The sequence below is a fragment of the Paroedura picta genome, chromosome 2 (assembly GCF_049243985.1).
Source record: "Paroedura picta isolate Pp20150507F chromosome 2, Ppicta_v3.0, whole genome shotgun sequence".
Classification (NCBI taxonomy): Eukaryota; Metazoa; Chordata; class Lepidosauria; order Squamata; family Gekkonidae; genus Paroedura; species Paroedura picta.
In genome coordinates this window covers 137,124,656-137,146,538 of record NC_135370.1, presented here as the reverse complement: position 1 = coordinate 137,146,538, position 21,883 = coordinate 137,124,656, and the positions used below count along the sequence as shown (strand labels likewise).

The 21,883-nt window shown below is 39.3% G+C and overlaps 1 protein-coding gene across 6 annotated transcripts in view; it reads right to left on the bottom strand.

The window, feature by feature from the left end:
* Positions 1–21,883, bottom strand: part of MEIS2 (Meis homeobox 2) — a 290,954-nt gene that overhangs the window by 213,603 nt on the left and 55,468 nt on the right. The gene's annotated exons all lie outside the window — the stretch shown is intronic.

Sequence of the window (21,883 nt, the reverse complement as noted above, 5' to 3'; positions counted from 1 at the left end):
TTAAGGCAAAGCCCTACTTTCCTCTCCCTTCATCAGGGTATTGATACAGGGCCAAAACTCATACTGTGCTATAAGAAATGTCTAATGTTAAGCATCTAACTCAAACCTAGAAATATCTGCTAGGATAGCTCTTAGATTGTATCAAGCAGTTAATGTGAGGTCTACGATCTCACAAGTAAGTTGATTAATAATAACTTTTCTTTTGTATATCTAAACAGGCCTTTTTTTTAATGTAGTGGAAATGTGGATGGCTCTTAGACTCATGGCTCTTAGAGTTTTGGGCAAAAGTTTATATCACTGTGGAGTCAATGTGGGGTCGTATATTCTCAAATGATGATTATATTTCTATCTTTATGAAAATAAAAAAAATCATTATAAAAAAAAAAAAATACTGTAACATGGCTGTTTCTACCACAACATAGGGAGGGTGGGAGAGAAACTGCTTCCATGGTGCTCTGGGTGAAGAAGCCAGACGCACACATGTGGTATCTTTTTTTATTTATTCATATACTGACACTCCCCAAAATGGCTTGTCGCTGTTAACATCCTCTCAACAATAACACCTCATAACACAATCATTAAACCCCACAATTACAAATCCCCCTTGACAGCTAAAAGTCCCTCCCCCCCCCCCAGCTCAACAGACTTTCTGATACCATGCCTCATGCCTTCCCAGGGGAAGCTCGATGACCCCAGTGAGGGGCCCATATCTTCCTTGCCCTGGCCTCAGCTGAAGACCTGGTGGAAGAGCTACATTTTGCAGGCCCTGCAGAACTGTAGAAACACTGACAGGACCTGCAGCTCTCCTGAGAGCTCATTCCACTCGGTAGGGGCTAGGACTGTAAAGGCTAGGACTGTAAAGGTTCGGTCAAGGCAGCCGAACCTCCCTCAGGCCAGGGACATTCCAGGTCCTGCATTGCCCCACCCCCCAATTCCACATGTGCTGCAAGCTTACAGTGCAGGCCATTAACAAGCCACTGGGGTGGTCGCATCCACCTCCAGCCAGTCTTCCACGGCATCAGCCAGTGGCCCCAATGAGTCTCGGCCACACATTGTTGTCAGTAGCAAATATGTATCTTCCATAATATTCAGCTGTGACTTTGGATATCCTTACAAATTACACATTTGATAACTTTGATAATTTACTTGGAAAACTTTTGCTGGACACCTGTGGCTGATGTTACATTTTCTCATTTGGGGCTATGTATCAGCTCAAGAAATTTGCAGTTTACAGCTCTATTGCCTGAGTTTTTGTGTTGCACAAACATCAGAATGGGGCTATAACTGCTGTCAGTGTGAGCCGCCACTTATTAACATAGGAAGCCCTGCTCAGCAGCAATCTGGAGCCACATAGGGTCTTGCACATTGCCAATATTAAGATTATAGCAGTTAAATTTTGTCCAGGATGTGAACTGTTCCTGAGCCTTCGGGGAGGGCGGTATATGCATCTAAATAAATAAATAAATAAATAAATAAATAAATAAATAAATAAATAAATAAATAAATAAATAAATAAATAAATAAATAAATTCAGTAGAGAGGGAAATTAGAAGGAGCATTTACTGCTGCACCAGTTTAATGCCACAGCATAAGAGTTGTTATTGTGACTGCATAAGAGTTAGCAGGGTGCATTGGTTAGATTATCAAGCTAACATCTGAGAGGTACAGATTTGAATCCTCATTCAGCCAGGGAACCTTGCTATGAACTTGGACTAATCACTGTCTCTCAACTGAATCTATTTCATAATCTATATGGATAAAATGAAAAAGGGGAGGACAATGTTGTAATGCAGTTCAGGCCCTCATCTACAAACATCTAAATAAATAACACTGGTGTTAACGGCAACAGGCAAGCAATCTGGTATACCAGTGCATGTGGATGCTTCTATGCAACTAGTAATTTCATCAACAAATGTAGTAGATGCAGAACAAAGTAAATGAGTAGTGTGAATCAGGACAAAAACAGAATTTGGTGACACTATGACCGTTTCCACATGAGGAATCTGCCCCTGGACAGCCTCTGGCTGTCCCTTCACATGACATTGCCTGCATCACAAGGCTATCCAGGGGCTGTCACGTGTTTTGCCCAGATATGCCTCGACGGAAATCACAAAAAGTAGATTTGCCACCTTTTATCTCACATCCCATCAATGAGCAACCAGGGATAAGACTGCATGGAGTGGAAAAGGTGTGATAGTCTCTGCAGCATTGTCCCACCCTCACACCCACCCTCCCCACTCCATTTTCGGCTCCAAATAATTTTTTTTTAATAGCACGGTCTGTATTGCAGTGCACCTGCAAAGCTACATTGTCAAAGGTAAAATAAAATCTTCTTCAAAGTGTCCATGGTCTTTTTAGGATCAGGCAGGGAAAACACAGCCCCATTTCTGAAGGTGGGAAATGAGCTGGGAAAAAGGGGGTGGGTGATCGGGCAGCCTTCTCTTGCTCATACAGCAGTCTGAGTGTGTTGTTTTTCAGTCAACCGTTTATACAAAATGACTCTTGGGGCTCCAGTTACTATGTTCAGAAACCCACCCAGATGTAAATAAAGTCCAAAAGTACACGAATCCCAAAAAGAGTGGGGGGAATGCTGTATTGTTCTGGCATTTCTCTAATGTGGAAGTGCTGATTTTTATTAAAAATGCATCTGTGTTGTGGCATCACCATATAGCGTCTTGAAAAAAAATTTGATGGGCTCGGGGGGGGGGGGGAGAGTGCCAGTCCATGAGAGAACTGCTGTATTGTGATTGGTGGCTTGCTGTGATTGACAAGCCAAGGAGTGTGGGGAGGAGTTCAGCTTGTTTTCCCTTGCAGTCTCATTGGGAGGCAAAAAAGCCATAATGGGGCAGAGGAAAAACATGGGAGGGGTCTCTCATGAGGAGGGCTGCAAATGCAAGGTTTACCATCTTGCGTTTGTAAGCAGGAGACCACACGCATTTTACCCCTCTGTGTGGAAACTGTCTAGGTAGAAAATGCCTATACATTTTGAGAATCTTTGTTCTGTTTGTTTCTTGTTGGCTAAAACTGTGTAAACCAGACTGTAATATTATAGTAAGATTGGGTTTTCCTTAAAAAGATGCAACTTTAGTTATGGCTATATCTATGAAGCATATCCACAGTGCCTCTTCTTCTGTCTTTCTTTATCAATGTGTCCATCCAACTCAAACTAAAAGCCATCAAATATACAATAATTTCTTCTGGACATTTAAAACTGAAATTTACCTACAGACATCCTTCACTGGTCAATTCTGGTATTAAATCTGAAAAACTGTCCATAATTTTATCTAACCCTATTTCCTACAGGAAAGCTAGTAAGTACGGGTATAATGTTTTAAATTCTTATTATTTAGCTAGTTAAGAATCCATTATTTAACATTTAAGAAATCTGCTAATTATTAAGCTCTTTTATGATACTGCTGTGCTAAACAATCCAATGCACCTTAGTGTTTTAAAAAATAAATAAATAACTTTACTTTTCAAATGACTAGTTCATGGCCTAGTGCCATGAAGTGAGGAGGAGAGATGAAGTGCTTTAGTTTACATGCAACATTTACTAACTGTGTGGGTTTTTTGACATAAGAGAAGGGACAGTGACCCATGCCACCTTTTTCACACTCAAAAGAGCACTGAAAAAACAGTGTTCATAGGCTTACCTCAAACTTGCCTGGCCCTGAACACCCTCCCCCCAGGGTATGAGTGCAAAGAGAGAAAAGAAGGGATTTTATGCTCCTTTCTCTTCAACTTTTCAGGCGGTATAAGCAGCATTTAGCAAATTCAGCCCCCAAATGGCTCCAAATGCTCTGAGCTGCAGGGGCTCATCTTTTGTTAGCCTCCCTCTATTTACACAGGATTTACACAGGCTCTCCACTGAAGAGACCACATGTTTCTGACAGAAAGCACTTTCATTCATACTGCATTGGGCAGTAGGATTGTAGCCACTGCAGCTTTATGCTGACCTGAGATTAGGGATTTCAGAAACTCTGAGATGGTAACAATCTACTAACTAACCAAAATTATCCATGGAGATTTTTCTGCCACTCACATTATGACTAATGTGGTCATGGAGATGAGATATCTTAAGAGGACTATTACAAGCTAGCTATTGTCAAGAAAACACCCCTCCCCACCCTATTCCAAATAAACAGGAGGGAGAAGTGTACGTTAGGGAGAAAATCACAAGGCTACTTGGATTGAAACCATTTCACCCACTGGCTGAAGACAAAAAGTGTAAAAGCAGACAGATGGACACATATGTAAATGCAGTACCAGTCCAACCCCCCCCCCCACACACACACACACATCTAATTTCTAGCAAGTTAGTTTAACAGATATTTTAACAATGTCTTCTCTGTTCATTCACTTTGTTTAACAAACAATCACCAACTGCCTTGTATACTGCAGGGACATCAACCATATTACAATTAAGACTTTACACTCCACTTAGAAGCCATGAAAGCTGAACTCTGATAACAGAGGATTGCCACATGGGATGATTTTCTTACATGGATGTCTTTACTATATACGAAGGCACTGTCAAGTTATCTTGTGTGACTCTTTCTTTTACACACACTCCCTCTTGAGAAATCATTTCAGAACAAGTTTTATTTGTATATATAAGAAAAATTCTGCAAAAGTAAAACCCACTGATGCCACTTTAAAAAAACACATCTCCTCCGCAATAAAACAATGAACATTTAGATTGCATTGTTTATATATATAGAGAGAGAGCACATAATCAATAAAATTATTACTAATGCAATAATGATTAATATACATGTCTGATAAATACATATGCAAGTATCTAGTAGATGTTTTAAAGTTCTTCACAGTATATCATAATAAAGCTTGCCAGAGCATCCTAATGATTCATTTTTAGTGAGCTCTCATATGCCCTTAACCACAGTTCATACTCAGGTTTTATTAAGCAGAAGAGCAGGGAAAAATGCCCACTCAAGTCCCAGCTCTGAAATTTAATTCTGCTTGCATGGCACTGCCTAATGCTAAAGCTTTTAAATGTGCTATTTGCTTCCCCTGTGTGGAATTTCTGCTAACACAGAGTTCACAGTTTTTAGCCTCAAAGACAGAAGACTGCTATTTTAGAGCCATCCAAAGAATGTGACAGATACTATCATTGCTGCAGCTGCAACACAAAGAAACAGAAAGAGCAAGAGACCAAAAGGAGGAAGACCATAGTGATCAGATTACCAAAATCCTTAAAGCCTTTACCAGAATGTCATTGAGTATTATCAATAAAATCTTTTAAACTAAGATTATCCTCAGAAATCAAGGGTACACGTTTTTGAAACTGTATGTCATTAAAGGTCCAAACTTCCTTTTCATATTCTAATACATCTCCCACTGACTTCTAAAGGCATGTTTACTCAGACAAAGGCAGCAAGCTTATAGCATCATTTTGAACAAGGAAATGAAAATGCAACATCTAAACAAATACACACTTTTGGTGGCTTATGGTCATTTATTGCTCAAAATGGAATATTGGTTGTTTTATATTATTTATTAGTACTTTGCTTCAACACAAATATGGATGTTTTTCATACCTAAATGGGAATGGTAAACTTCATTATATTAAGGTATTTTCTCTGCTAGAGCAGTTATTAAATAATTATAAATCATAGAATCATAGAATCATAGAGTTGGAAGGGGCCATACAGGCCATCTAGTCCAACCCCTTGCTCAACGCAGGATCAGCCCTAAGCATCCTAAAGCATCCAAGAAAAGTGTGTATCCAACCTTTGCTTAAAGACTGCCAGTGAGTACTGGCAGTCTTCAAGCAAAGGTTGGATACATACTGTTGTAAATGTGTGATTCTTTTGCATTTGAGGCATGCCAACAATGTACATAACTCTACTAATTTCCCAATGATATCTTTAAATTATTTTATCCCGAGATAATAAAGTACTGATGATTTGCTCTGGTGAGCCACTATGTCATTCAACTATCCCCTTGTAGGTATGTACCCATTTTATATAAAGATTTCATGGTTCGATTCTGCATAATTGCTTCTTCGAATCAATGTGTCCTTTAATAATTTTATTAGGAAAATGCAATCACATTTTTAACAAAGAGTTTTAAAAGTTAGCTAAATGTCCTTAAAAGTTTTTGACAAGTTTATTCATCAGCAGTTTTAAGGAATAATTGTAGATAATTTTTCAGCTTAATTAAAATTACTTCAGTTAGAGCTCAGTTTTTAAACAGCCTGCTGGTTATAAACTGAAAATTGTGCTTTGGTTTTAAGATTTTCTGTTATAGTTTTGATTCTTGGTGAAAGAAACAGAAATAGGGGAGGTTTAGACCCTTCTCTTTAAACGTGTGTTGTGCTGGGATTCCAAGAACTATAAATTTTAGCTGAGGAACCACAAGGTTGGCTTCCAAGTAGAAAGGATCTTTCCTGTCTGTCTCCAAATGTGACAGGTTCCTATACTACTAGACCAGCATGGGATACAGCCTGAGGTGGGATGGAGGTTCCAAGTGTGAATCCACAGGAACCCCTCTTATACAAGCAGTAGTGCCTTGGGATCAAAGTCCAAAGTGACTTAGGCCTTTGGCTTTTTGTTGCAACACGCACCACACCTTGTGGCAAAACACCTTTCGAAACCGAAGACTTTTAAAAAGTTGATGATATGACATTAAAGACAACCACTAAAAAAGGGGTTTTTAAAAGACCTCCTATTGACCGTTTATGCACTGGAAGTTGCATGCCAGGCTGCAGGCTGTAGTTTTAGTCGTGGCAGGTTCTCCCACCTCTTCCTGCATCCACACCGGTGAGCATTTTGCCCAGTGCTCCTCATCTGCCACCGATTTTTGCTCCTGCATGGGAGCTGGAGCAGTGAAGTTCCCAGTGCATAAATGGTCATTGTGTCTCTGGAAGTCCTCTTAGGATCCAGACATTAGGTCATAGAGCATTCTATTTTCTTAATGGGTTTGCTTTTGATTTCAAAGCACAAACAGAATTGCAAGCAAAGCTGCCAGTAGCTAGTTAATTCATGCACATATTGATACATATTTCCTTGACCTCTGATGCTGTTCCTGTACAAAGATGTGCAGTTTGTATCTTTTCAATGGATAATTGTGAACAGAAATATTTTATGAGGAAAAGGTTTCCTTATTTCATTTTAATTGGAAACAATTCTTCAAAAGTAGTATTATGCTTGTCAATGTCTTTCCTACATTCACTGAAGAATTAAACAATGTAACATTTTAATGAAGACCAGTTTGCAACAGAAAGCATTGTTAAAAGTGCTATTAGGTAGAATTGGCCACTTTTGTAATATCCATCTCTGTTATAGTGGTACCACATATAGCAATATCATCATCATCATCATTTGCTTTATATCCCACTCCTCACTCAGTGTCTTGGGGCAGCTAATAACCATAGTTAAAATACAGCATAACATACATTAAGAATATTATAAAACCACAGAATTATATAAAACATAAACAGTCCATAAAACTAGTAGGATTAATAAACCTCCAGTTGCCAAATGTCCACGATTATAATCAGCTGAGTACTTCTCAGAGGGATTCTCAGTGTAACAGTTCAAGATAGGGGCGTATGTGTAGGGGGAGGCCCATGATTACCTGATTGTATCTGCACTGGCCTCAACTGAAGGTTTGGCAGAAGAGCTCTGTTTTGCAGGTTCTGTAGAACTGCTGGAGCTCTGACAGGGCCCTTATCTGACTTGGGAGCTCATTCTGGCATTCTGGCCAAAAAGGCCCTGGCCCAGACCAAGGCCAGGCGCACTTCTTTGGGGCCAGGGAACACCAGCCTGTTGGCATTAGCTGAGCATAATGCCCTTTGGGGGATGTATTCATATAGACCACTGATAGTGATCTAGTAATATTCCCATTAAATAGTTCCATGTTAGTTTTATTACCCTGGAATAAAATGTTACATTTCTTTAAAAGTATGCATGAAAACTTTGTAAGTTTATGAAATTACGTACAGATATTTTCCCTTTATTGTATTATGTTTTAAAAATTATTCATAGGTGTTCTCATTTATTAATTTAATAGTGCATAAATTCATATACGTATGATATTATGGTAAAAGGACAGAAGAATACCCTAAGACAGTGGTCCCCAACCTTTTTAGCATCGAAGACTGGTCAACACTTGACAATTTTACTGAGGCCCGGGGGGGAGTAGTCTTTTGATGAGGCATGTCGCTGCTGCCTGAGCCCCTGCTCCACTTGCTTTCCCGCTGGCGCCCCTGACTTCCCACCACCCACTAGGGGGTGCTGCCAGCAGCAGCTACGCAGTGCCACACAGAGGGGGAGCCCCAGCCATGGCGGCCGCTGGAAAGCACCAAAGGTGAGCCGGCAGCAGAGTGGCAGGGCGGCCCCCGAGGCAGCAGTTGGGGAGGAGGAGCTGCGGACCGGTACCGGTCTCCAGACCGGGGGTTAGGGACCACTGCCCTAAGACACTCCCATAGAAAACTGGAACTCTATGTTAACAATAAAGCTCCCTAGCAAGATAAGGGGGGGTTGCAGAATAATATATAATTCTTGATCTTGCACTGTCTCTCATCTTCCTGTATTCCTGAAATGTTAACTATGCAGGCAATAACAGCACAAAACTGTTTACATTTAGCAATGTTGGTATGAGACTACTACCACAAAGCACTGCTACTGAAAAATTTAAATGACAGTGCATAACAGACAGCTTTGTTGGGGATACATGATGTTTTGGATCCTGCAGATACTCTCCACTAATGGTAATGTTTTCTTCACTAATGCAAGAGGCTGTTCCATTTTCAACCAACACAAGAGGATCTGCCACTGCAGGATGAGCCCCTTGTACCAAAGCAAGACCTTGCTGTTGTAGAATTCAACCACAAAGCCTCAAATTATTACTGTACATTAACAGGAGACTGATATAAAGGTTATACCATACAATCTTAATAAATGCTATATTGATGGGTGTAATACCCATGATCCACAACCACAGAGTATTCACTAACTTGTCCACTATTTCCAGTAGGGTACAGGAAGCTAAGCCTAAGAATAGTGCACATTTCAGCAGTTATGCAGTGTGCCAATGAGGTGGTATTGTTTCATTGTATAAATCATGGCTAGGAGTCATTACTAAGTGTAAGGCTGGTGGACAGAGAGGAAGATCCCCATGACTGGAACAATTACAACAGCCTCCTGTTCTGGAGCTGCAGTTCTATATCGCCTTGTTCCTCTGAAGGCAGGATGTCGACAAGCGTGGAGTTATGACCACTGCAGCCAATCACAGTAATTTCAGTGATTGTTATCACAGATATAAAGGATCTGTGATACTCATGAGCATGCTCATATGTCATGATCATGCTTTGAGATCTGTCAGTTGCATATACTGGCATTCTACAGGATATGTATATGTTTCAGCACAATATAGTGGGGGATGGATCATGCCAACAAACTTTCCGTGGTTCCTTCCAGAGATGCCCTTTAAAGCATGCACACACAGAGAGACAAACAACATTAGGGGAGGAGATATTTGTCCCAGCCAGATCCTTTCATCTGGTATCCCAAACTTAATTAGGGCTGTCCAGCTGGTTTAAAATACAATTTCATTTTACCACCTTTCTCATTCTGATCAGGGGCTCTAGTCCACTATTTCTAGGAACTAGACTACTGAAAAATGTTGTTTTTAACTGCTTTGTAATGCTAACTGTATAAATCATAGAACAAAGTTTGAGTCCAGTGGCATCTTTAAGTCCAACAAAGTTTAATTCTGGGTATAAACTTTCATGTGTATGCATGCTTCTTTAGATACATGCATAAAGGCTGGTGGTAGTACATTAGGGAGAGGAAGATCTTACAACCCATAATTTTGCTTTGAAAGGTGGAGTAATACTGCCAGTGAATCTGCCTTTTTCCACCATAAAACAGTGTTCAGAAGGTCCTTATTGAGAACATGTATATATTAAGGAGAATACAAAATAACTCTGAATTTTGCATGATCTTACATACCATAAGAGCTCCAACACCTATGCACAATGGGGTGGATTAACTCTCTGGGTGCTGCAGGCATATTTATACACCTCCTCCTAAAGTGTTCATTTGGCTGGCAGTCTGGAAAATGCCAGAATGTGAAGGGTTAAGTTGGAAACTAATACTCGTTTACAGGTTTAAGTTCAACCTTTTAATTTAAAATATTTTTTCTGTTTAGAAAGTACATTATTATTCAAAAGCTACTGATGTAAATGGAAGACATTTTATTGATTCAGACTCAAGAGATAATTTGCTACATAGAGAATGGAACCTTCTGTACAAAATACCAATAGGATAGACCTAGCAGACGAACACATGGATTAGACTGCAAAACCTGGTTATAATCTCAGTTAGTATCAGTTAAAGACATTTATCAGCAAATGTTCAAGAAAGGGGGAAATGAGAATATTTTTCATAGCTAACTAAAATATGCTTAATTTTTGACAAAATACAGTTATTTTCTTGATGCCCATAAACCATTGGATTAGGGACCGAGCAAGGAAGAACACATGAGAATTTTTCTTAAAAGGCTTCAATAGGAGTTCATCAATAACCATTTTCTGGAATGACTTACAACTGGACATTTCCTACTTTACATTGAAGTTATCTGGTTTCAGTGATTTTAGCATAGAGAAAAATAGGAACAGAGACCTCTGACATGTTCTGGCCTTACTTTATATTAAGAGGTTGAGAGGATCACAATTCAGGCTTAATACATTTGGAAGTAGTGGTAAATGATAGATTCAGCACAGAATTAATTCAGTGTAAGTCAATTGAAATCAATAGGCTTAAATAGGCTTAAATCTCTGTATAGAGCTGTGGCCTTCAAGAGAAATACGGTTTTCTTAGTGGTTCCCCCATAAGAAATGATTTTCCTTTACTTGGAAAATTGCTCACATTGTAATCCTAAACAGATATTCTCATCAAAATATACTGCAGAGAAGTGCAGAGTTCTACATCTGAGTTTACCAAAATGAGAAGCATGCATACCGGATGGGAGATGCACTTCTGGGTTGCAGTGTGTGTGAATGTGATCTTGAGGTACTTGTGGACTGTAAGCTAAATATGAGCAGACTGTGTGATGTGGCAGTAAATAAGGCAAATGCAGTCTTGGCCTGTATCAACAGAAGCATCATATCATAGAATCATAGAACCATAGAATCATAGAATCATAGAGTTGGAAGGGGGCCATACAGGCCATCTAGTCCAACCCCCTGCTCAACGCAGGATCAGCCCAAAGCATCCTAAAGCTTCCAAGAAAAATGTGCATCCAACCTGTGCTTGAAGAATGGAATTTGCCTTTTTTACTGCTGCATCACACTGCCTGCTCATGTTTAGAGAGCCAGTTTGGTGTAGTGGTTAGGAGTGCAGACTTCTAATCTGGCATGCTAAGTTCGATTCTGCGCTCCCCCACATGCAACCAGCTGGGTGACCTTGGGCTCGCCACGGCACTGATAAAACTGTTCTGACTGATGTCATTGTATATGGCACTGGTCAGACCACACCTGGAGTACTGCGTGCAGTTCTGGAGGCCTCACTTCAAGAAGGACGTAGATAAAATTGAAAGAGTACAGAGGAGAGCGACGAAGATGATCTGGGGCCAAGGGACCAAGCCCTATGAAGACAGGTTGAGGGACTTGGGAATGTTCAGCCTGGAGAAAAGGAGGTTGAGAGGGGACATGATAGCCCTCTTTAAGTATTTGAAAGTTTGTCACTTGGAGGAGGGCAGGATGCTGTTTCCGTTGGCTGCAGAGGAGAGGACACGTAGTAATGGGTTTAAACTACAAGTACAACAATATAGGCTATATATCAGGAAAAAATTTTCATAGTCAGAGTAGTTCAGCAGTGGAATAGGCTGCCTAAGGAGGTGGTGAGCTCCCCCTCACTGGCAGTCTTCAAGCAAAGGTTGGATACACAATTTTCTTGGATGCTTTAGGATGCTTTGGGCTGATCCTGCGCTGAGCAGGGGGTTGGACTAGATGGCCCCTTCCAACTCTATAAATCTATGATTCTAACATTGAGAGGGTTCAAATAGGAGCAATGAGAATGACATAGGGCCTAGGGACTAAGCCCTATGAGGAAAGGCTGAGGGACCTGATAATGTTCAGCTTGGAGAAGAGGAAGTTGACTGGGGACATGATTGCTGTCTTTAAGTATTTGAAAGGTTGTTACATAGAGGAGGGCAAGAAGTGTTTCCTGTTGGCAGCAGAGGATAGGACTTGCAGTAATGGGTTTGAACTATGTGTAGAATGGTATTGGGTAGGTATCAGGGAGAAATTTTCAGTCAGAGTAGTTCAGCAGTGGAATTGACTCCCTAAGGAGTTAGTGAGCTCCCCCTCACTGGTAGTCTTCAAGCGGTGGCTGGACAAATACTTATCCTGACTGCTTTAGGCTAATCCTGCATTGATTCCCATGAGTCCCTGCCAGCAAGTGCTGGCGGGGACTCATGGGAATTGTAGTCAATGGACATCTGAAGGGCCACAGTTTGACTACCCCTGGACTAGATGGTCTGAATGGCCCCTTCCAACTCTATTATTCTATGTTTCTAGTATAATTTGGTTTAGGATTATGCTGCCAATGACAAAATATAATTGGGGGAGAGGGATGCAAAGAACTTTCAATTTATTCTGTTGGGGTTGTCTGAATGAACATGTAGATTGTATTGTGATTTTAAAAAATCAATTACATTTTCAGGAATTTCAAGGAATTATAGCAATGAAATATGTTACATTAATCTGTTGTTATATACTAAACCTTTATATTGAGGCATTATATATCTTTAAATAACATAAAACATACATTAATTTTCTGGCTATGTACATTTCAAGGGGGGAAATGCACACTTGTTCCTGAACAACTATTCTGCAGGTTCAGAAGAATTAATTCTTTTGCTATCAGATCTAAGCTCCACCAATCATGTAAGAGTCTCAGCTAAATACGTTGACACAGCAAATTTCCAGTTCATGATCACACTAGGCAAGGGAGCCATTCCACTCAGTGATAAAGTCAGTGAATGTACTCTTGAGAAGATAAAAAATTAAGAACTAGCTGACTTTGCACTATTTCACTGCTGACCCAATAGAACAGAATTACAATGCTGTGACTCCAGCCAAGAAATCACAGAAGTGATCAACTCCACAACTTAACTATATGACTATTGGCAGCTTCTACTTTCAACAAGAAAGAATGTCTGAATAAAGATGTAAGGTGATAAGCAAGTTCTCCGATTTTATCATATTGAAGATTTTAAAAATTATTGCAATATTGAGTTAACATGACAGTGATATATGAAAATCAGATGTTTAAATAGTCTATGTAAGTTCATCAGAATGTATTTTCTTTTGTAAGTGCATCTGCTATTGATGCAATACCTAAGTGTTACTATAAAATATTAATTTACTACTACCTAGTGCAAAATATGTTTATTATATCATCTTCCATTTGATGTTGACCAAATTACTAGGGCCAGAACATTAAGCTAGAGGGGGAAATCTATACTACTCCTAACTATATCCTACATAGTTCAGATAGCATCCTAACTCTACTTAAAGAGAAGACACAGTTTAATCCATTCACATCTGGTGATTATTCTTTGAAAACTGTTGTGATTGGAAACATTCAGTCCCTTACATAGTTATTTTACTTATGCACATGGAGTTAAGAATATGCTCTCAGTTTTGTTCTTTGTACATGGCCATTCAATACTTCCCATAACTGGATAAATATTTTTATCTCTGTAATACATTTTTTTACAGAGTAATAAGAAAGATTTTTTCTTTGTTTGCATTTAGAAAAATACAAAGGTATTAGAAAATATTATATATTAGATATTAAGAAATATTGTAATATCCTCTAACTTTAGGTTGGCAATAATAATAATAATAATAATAACAACAACAACAACAACAACAACAACAACTTACTTTCCCCCAAACTCCCAGAGCAGGTAACAACATATATAAAAACACCAAATAATAATTGTCATATTAAAACATTCTATGGTCAAATTAATTTGAAATCACCTTTAGTTTCCCAGTGGGGTGGTGCAGATGTCATAGAATCATAGTGTTGGAAAAATCATAGGATTGGAAGGGGCCAGATAGGCCATCTACTCCAACTCTCTGCTCAGTGCAGGATCATCCTAAAGCATCCATGACATCTGCTGCTTAAAGACTACTAGTGAGGGGGAGCTCGCCACCTCCCTAGGCAGCCTATCCCATTGCTGACTGTAAAAATTATTTTCCTGATATCTAGCTGGTATGGTTCTATATATAGTTTAAAACTATTACTGTGGGTTCTGTGTCAAGTACAGTGAAAACTTGGCTGATGTTTTGGGCAAGGACACCAGAGTTTCAATGTCATATCTGGTCTCAACCACAGACCTGACATTACAGTTCTGTTTTACATACCCTGCAGAGCTGTCTAAGTCCTGTAGGGCTTGATCTGTCAAGGGAGAGTGTTCCACCAGGCCAGGACCAGATCCTAAAAATTTGACATACTTGGGGCCAGAGATCTTGTCCAGGTTCTGTTCACTTGATCTTAAACTCCTTTGGGGGGCATAAGGGCCCTGATGAGATCAGGGCCCTGACAGAACCTGAACAATTCCGCAGGGCCTGCAAAAGGGAGCTCCTCCGTCAGGCATTTGGTTGAGGTCAACCTAAACTATTGCTTCCAATTGGCTCCCTAGCCCCCCCCCCACTAGAACTGCTATAAATCTGCCCAAACCCACCGGGTCTCAGTAAGAGTTGAGCTGAGGCTCCTTGTAGTTCCACCATTCCTTAATGTTATTGTTGTTATTATGTTAATGTTATTGTTGTTATTCACCTTGTTGTTCTATAAATGATGTTACCTGTATCATTTTCTTGTTTCATATAAACCGCCCTGAGCCTTTGGGAAGGGCGGTATATAAATACAATTAGTCAATCAATCAATAAGGGAGGAGGTGATAAGCGAGTTCTCCAATTTTATCATATTGAAGATTTTAAAAATTATTGCAATATTGAGTTAACATGACAGTGATATATGAAAATCAGATGTTTAAATAGTCTATGTAAGTTCATCAGAATGTATTTTCTCAGGTATGAGGGTCCCAGACTGTTTAAAGATTTAGAGGTGAGAACAACATGGTTTAGTCTTCAATCTAGAGCCAGTGTAACTGGGAGAGCACAGGTCAAATGTATGCTCTCCACTAGGTCCTTGAAAGGTTGCTCACTGCTGCACTCTGATTCAGTTGAAGTTTCTGAAGCAGTTTCAAGGGCATCCCTGCATACAATGAATTGTAGTAGTCTAATCTGGAGGTAACAGTTGTATGGATCACCGTGGAAAGGTCAGATGCTGACATATGCTGACTAGCTGCACATGGTAAAGATGATAAAAGTATTGTTGGATAATTTTTTCAATATATGAAATATCAACCATATAGAGCAGTTAATAAAGAACAATATGCATTGAGGCATATAAAAAAGCCCAAACCTTTTATTTCTTACAAAAATGATTAATGTAAATGACAGGACTTATAAAGCATCTGAATCAAGGAGATGGGTAAATCACCTCTCTCTTTAGCATTCATGTGTGCTTTCCTCATATGTGATAAGTACTAAGTGTGACTCTATTTTTGATGTTATACAGATTACAACCTTGATCAGCACCTTCCGATTCATTGCTATAGAATCAGTCTGCAATTGTCCAAGTTGTGCATTGGATTTTTTTTGAACCCTACCCCACACATCCTAATTGGTCCCATAGGGTAGTTAGGTGCTACGATAGACTTAAAAACACCATTATCTCCCTGTAGTAATTCACTAGCCTTCCTATACTCTGAGTAGCACATTGGGACTTCTAAATTACATACCATAATTGACATCAAATATCTGTCCCACCAGTGAATATCATTATTAGCATCAAAATCACTCACAACTAGTGTTCCTCAATGTTATTAAACAGAACTTGTTCTAGGTGTTGCCTTACTAATTAGTCAGGATGAGCCCGAGGAAGAAAAACTGGGTCATGTTAAATTAATTGGAATGAGCATGAAAATTAGCTGAGCAAACTGCATCAATTTTCTATAGAGAGCCTTTTTTCATGTTGAGAATAAAAATGGATATTATGAGGCATTAACCAAACTGCCTTCTGTGACTGCCAAGAGGTGTGTTACAGTAGCCCCAAAATATCATGCTCACAGATTTTCAGAAGTTAATGAGACATTTCCAGGAATGGTAAATACATGGTGTTAAAATGGGTGTGCCTCTTATGGGAAAATGCCAAGTCATTTCATGTTTATTCAGGCATAACAAGCTCGTCAAAATGAGCATAATTTAAGAGGTGAATAGTGCAAAGAGGGCTAACATTCAACTAATTTTCCTTAAGAAAGAAAAGATTAAATTGAACAAAAAATGAATTAAGAGGTTTACAAGTCAACAAGTCAACCATCAGATTGCAGCCCTCTGCTCACTATATTCTCATCATCCCCTGCCATGAAGTTTTTTGAAAAAAATGTCCCGAAGGCAGGGAACAAAGCGAGCAGAACTGATTACAGCCACACTCACCGCCTTGCTGTCTAAACTCTGTTTGGCTTCCTAATGAGCTCACTAAAAACCTAATTCATCTCCCATAACCCTTCTCAGCCCTCCTTGAAATTCACCATTATGGAAATTACAGATGAAACATTTACAGGCTGTGTTCAAATTACTGCTTCTTCAACAGGCAGGTCCCTGACCCTAACAATGAGCACAATAGAAGTATGTCCGGCATGAAACCACTCAGGCCACAGGCTTTAGAATAAAGAGGCTCAGGAAGGTTAAGACTTTTTCTCATGGTGATAATGATTTCCGCATTAATGCTTTCATACCCATGAATATGGGAATTCCATGGATTATTTGACAGTATTATCAAACATAAACTATAATTCAGAAGGGGAGAAATGAGTTGTACTGATGACAAATAGCTGAAATAGGCTAATGTGAATTCCCAGCCTGTTCATGAGGAAACTCCCTCAGTTCCTCATTACACGAAGTCAAAATGATCCTCATGGCACCTAGTCTGTAACTGGAAGATTACTGAATTGATAGATCCTTAGTTTAAAATGCAGCTGTTTTATTCTGCTTTGGTAATTAATTCTTTTTCCAATACCTTATTGATTAAGCGTAGACCCTGATAAAGTTCAAACTGAGAAGAATCTCTAGTGGCTTCCTTAGTTGCTCAAGAGAGTCAATGAAAACTTCCTACAATTCCACCTGCCTCCTCAGAGTGCTGATCCAATGAACAGAACAGTTTTTTTCTCATAAATTAGTCAGACCATGTGGAGCTGTATTAGCTGATCGTTGCTTTTGTCTCTCTACTTGCTGACTTGCTTTTCACTTTTGCTGTCCTTTGTGCTGTCACATACAAAGTCGGAGTGCAGCTGCCATTCTGAACCCAAACCAAGGTAAAGAACAATTCGTACAAACTACATTTTTTCCCATTTATACAGCCGCAACTCCCGGAGCAGTTGAGCACTCAATAAGGCCTCTAGGGACCCAACTAGCTGAGAAATCAGTACTGAAGCATGCAGACATATACTGGAATGAAGGTTAAAAAAGAAAATGTAACCTGTTTTCTTTAAGACTGCTCTACCTTTCAGAATGGAATACAGTATTTGCTGCTGTCTTTCTGGTACTTAAAGATTTTCAAAATAACAATTGAGTAAGAAAGTATCATGCATGCTTGCAACCAGGCAATGATACCACCTATGACATCAAGGAGCAGTGCATGCTTGTTGACCAGCAGACATTCACTGGATGCCTTTGAATGACTATTATAAACATGACAGTGTTTTACAAGAATCATCAACAGTGTATCACCACTTTTGAATGGTTGCATGTAGTGGAAGATCAATGCTACTGGATAAAAACAAGGATGATAACAGAAAGTGCTTTGAATTGCAGGCTGGGCAATGGATTTATTTTCTTTCCTTCCTGCAAAGTTCAGTGCTTTTGGTAGTGCTTGTAGACATCAGTTCATGGCCCAAGACTTAAAAAGGTAAATAAAGAACCCCAACGAGGCTAACTATGGCACGCCTACCTATGGCAATATAAAATCCCCTTATGCAAGCAAGTCTACGACATAGTACATGGCACCCTATGTAATGGTTGCAGAAGCTCATGAATTAGGGAAATAAATCACACCAGGGCTGAACAACTGGCATTTTTTATATCTGTAGTCCTTGTTGTGGCTTCAGATAAGTTGAGATTATTGAACAGCTGTGGTCTGATCCTACCTCACAGGTATTAGATTCCTAACTGTATTACTGCTGTGACTTTAACTTCCTGCTTTACACAGTACAAGGTCTTCATCAGAACTCTCATTCAGTTATGTTTTAAGATAGCTGCCAAATTATGGCATGCTGCCAGTGCTGAAATGGTAAAAGTAAATGAGAAAACTAAATGAGAAGAGTGCCAGGGACTCACTAAGCTTGCTCAGTATTTCCTAGGCCAGGCCTGATAGCTGCATTCTCCACCTTCAGAGTATTCTTTCTTAGGTCAAAATGTCACCCTTCACAGATGTCTCCAGCAGACATTCAGTTGTCAAAGGTTGTATCATGTGATGTTTGCAGCCACTGCTAACAATACATTGTTTTCACTGAGACAGAGAAGCACTTTACACTTATAATCAGTTTCCTTGTTGTGGGGGAGAAAACCCCAACTTTTGTTTTATTTACCAAACAATGAATAGGCCAGTATTGGGAGAACTACAATAAACTCCCTTCCACCAAACTTGATTATGTAAATATCACTTTTACTTTCTCACACCTTTCCATATTTGACTGGTAGAATTTTACTGTGTTACTGCTAGATCCCGCATATATAATAACATCTCTAACCTAGAGATCATCTATTTTTGAATCTATTCTCCTGGGTTTTTTCATATTTTATGCTTAGAAATTGACACATGCGTCAAGAGATGTGTGAAAGACCCTAGTAATACATGACAGCTCACTTTCACAACCAGAATGTGTTTAAGCATTAGTTTCTACACTATTGTAGGTTGGATTGTGTCTAAACTTTGTGCACAGAAGTATGACTTCCTGGTCTCCCTTCTCCAACTGCATTCAGAAGTGTCCCTTAACATTTTACTCCTGGAGGACAGGAGACACTCCGGGCATCATGAGGAGGGAATTGGACGGCTGCCATGGTAGCAGCAGAATAGGTAAAAATTGTCCCTCCCTTTGTCTATTGGAATCTTTCCCATAGGATCCAGTATTATTACAGTAGCTCAGCTGTTATTTATATTTTGCTGACTGGATGTAAAGTTTCTATATGTTTGAAGCTGGATCTTCCTGTAATCACAGACAGGGGACTATCCAGCATTGCTGTGCCCCCAATGAAGTAGACTTAGACCTGCTATGCTTTGGTACAATTCCCAGGAATCTGCAAAAAAATCCTTAATCTCCCCAGTGGTATTTTTCTTAGAACATGGTATATTTCAACTGCTGTATGCCCCTGGCATAGAATTTGGGAACATAATAAAAACTGTAAAGTGCTCAGTTAAATACTGTCAGAAGGAAGCTTATAATTTCAAAGATGCTGTATCACTCCTGTAAAATTAAAAATATTTGCTTTTGCATATGTTACTTGCATTTTCTTTTTTTTTAAATGATGGTAGTCATCGAAGTACAATTTTCAGAAAAATAACTCTCGGAAATTGTACATTTCATATATGAATCAATGAATATACACAGTGTGTTAAAAAAAAAAAACATCCTGGCGGTTTCATTGGTTTAATCTCTGAACTTTACAGACCTACATTTTATGAGTCTTCCTTTGGGTAAGTATTTCATTGTTCTAAAAACAGGGTTATGGACTGTTAAATTAAGCACACATTCTACATTGGCATTTTAGTTCCAGCAGGTTATCTGATGCCAAGCTTGGCATTTTAGTATAGGCAGGCCTGTAACATATGTTTATATGCCTTCTTCAGACACAGGGAATGTGTTGAAAACAATGTGCTGCATAATAATAGCATTTATTAGACTTTGGTGAAAGAATACTTCCCACTATGCGTCTCAAGCAATATTCTTCAGCGGTAATCACTGTAGCCTAAGATAGTCAGAAAGGAGTTGTGGGAACCATATAGTATACCTCTTCAAGCCTACAAGTCTACAAGCAAGCCTATTGTGCAAGGGGGAAAGCCTAACATACAGGAATGTAAAATATATTGGCTTGGTTCAGATATCATATGAAGCTAGAGGTTTAATTAAGTATGATCACTCAAGATACTCAACTAACTACGATTATGGTAGTTACGTAACACCAAACCATGATGGGAAACTACACTTTCAGTTTATAAAGTGCAGTTAGTTTTAATAGTTTTGCATGGTGTACAAATATGAAGATCCTGCCTTAATCTTGATTTCTTTGCCATTGGGACAGTGTACCAGCCAGGTCTCTGTAGAAGAGGCAGGGGAAAGAATAAAAGCAATTAAGCCGGTATTTGTCAAGGCAACCTAGGTTTCAAATAATTGCCTGTGAGGCAAATCCTGATTTCACAACCTATCAGAATTAACAAACCAGGTTTCAAGTTATATCTGAACCAAGCCGCAGTTCTGGAGTTGTCGCTTAGACACGTAGAATAGAGGAGCAGTAGCCACGATCAGGCAAAAGATTGGTCTCAATAGCACAGGAGATGCCAAAACAGTAATTAAAGGGGCTAGGGCAGCTCTAAACAGTTCTGTTTCTGGGATAGAATGAAATGAGCCTATAGTTTCCTTGAGAACAGATAATTGAGAGGAATTAATTTTTTCAGTGACACAATTCATTATCCTGATCCCCTCTCATCTCATTTTCCCTCCTCACTCCCACATTGACACAAACAACTTATTTGTTTGAAATTTTCATAGTCCTAGATTCACCATTATTACCTGGAAACTTTATTTTCTAATCATCTCCTTTTGCTTCCATTTCCATACCACCTTTCCAATTCATTCCACAGTTTATGAAAGTTTAAAACAGGTGTTAATAGCTAAGCGGTGTGGATGTGAATTTCCCTTCACTACATACAAGGCTTAGAATATACATCTGCCCCCACCTAAATTTAGAAGAAGAGTTGGTTTTATACCTCACTTTTCACTAGCCAAAGGAGCCTCAAAGTGGTTTACAATCACCTTCCCTTCCTTTCCCCACATCAGACACCCTGTGAGATCGGTGGGACTGAGAGAGCTCTGACAGCTGTATGATATCAGCTCTTCACAGTTATATGTAAACCGCTCTGAACCTTTGGGGAGGGCGGTATAAAAATATGAATGAATGAATGAATGAATGAATAAACAAACAAACAAACAAACAATAGGACTGTGTCTAGCCCAAGATCACCCAGCTGGCTGCATGTGGAGGAGCAGGAATCAAGCCAGATTAGAGGGCACTGTTCTTAATCACTACACCAAGCTGGTTCTTTTCCCCTCAAGACTGTTAAGTTCTTGCCAAAGGGCTTTATTTTACTTCTGCTTTTGTCATTCTAAACATCTCTTTCCTACTTTGCCTGACACTGTCCCCTATAACTCCATTTCAGTTCTGAAGATCTTCTAGTAGACTGACAAGATACAGTGTGAATTACCATGGATCTTCTTCCCACATACATTCTGCTCCCTCCCTCCCCCACTTTTCTCTAATTTTTCCTTCCCACTATCTCCCCTGTCTTATGCTCAGAAGTAGCTAACCATCTCTTTAGCTTTACATCAACAAGCTATTTCCTATGTGCCCCCTAACCATTAATCTTTATTTTTTTCTAGCTTCTATCCCTCTTCTTTCAAGTGTATTCACATCTGCATGATCTTTTAAAAAAATACCTTCAATTTTCCAAGCATATGATTGTGTCAGCTTTTTTGTTTAACAGAGACCACTAGGATCTTCTAT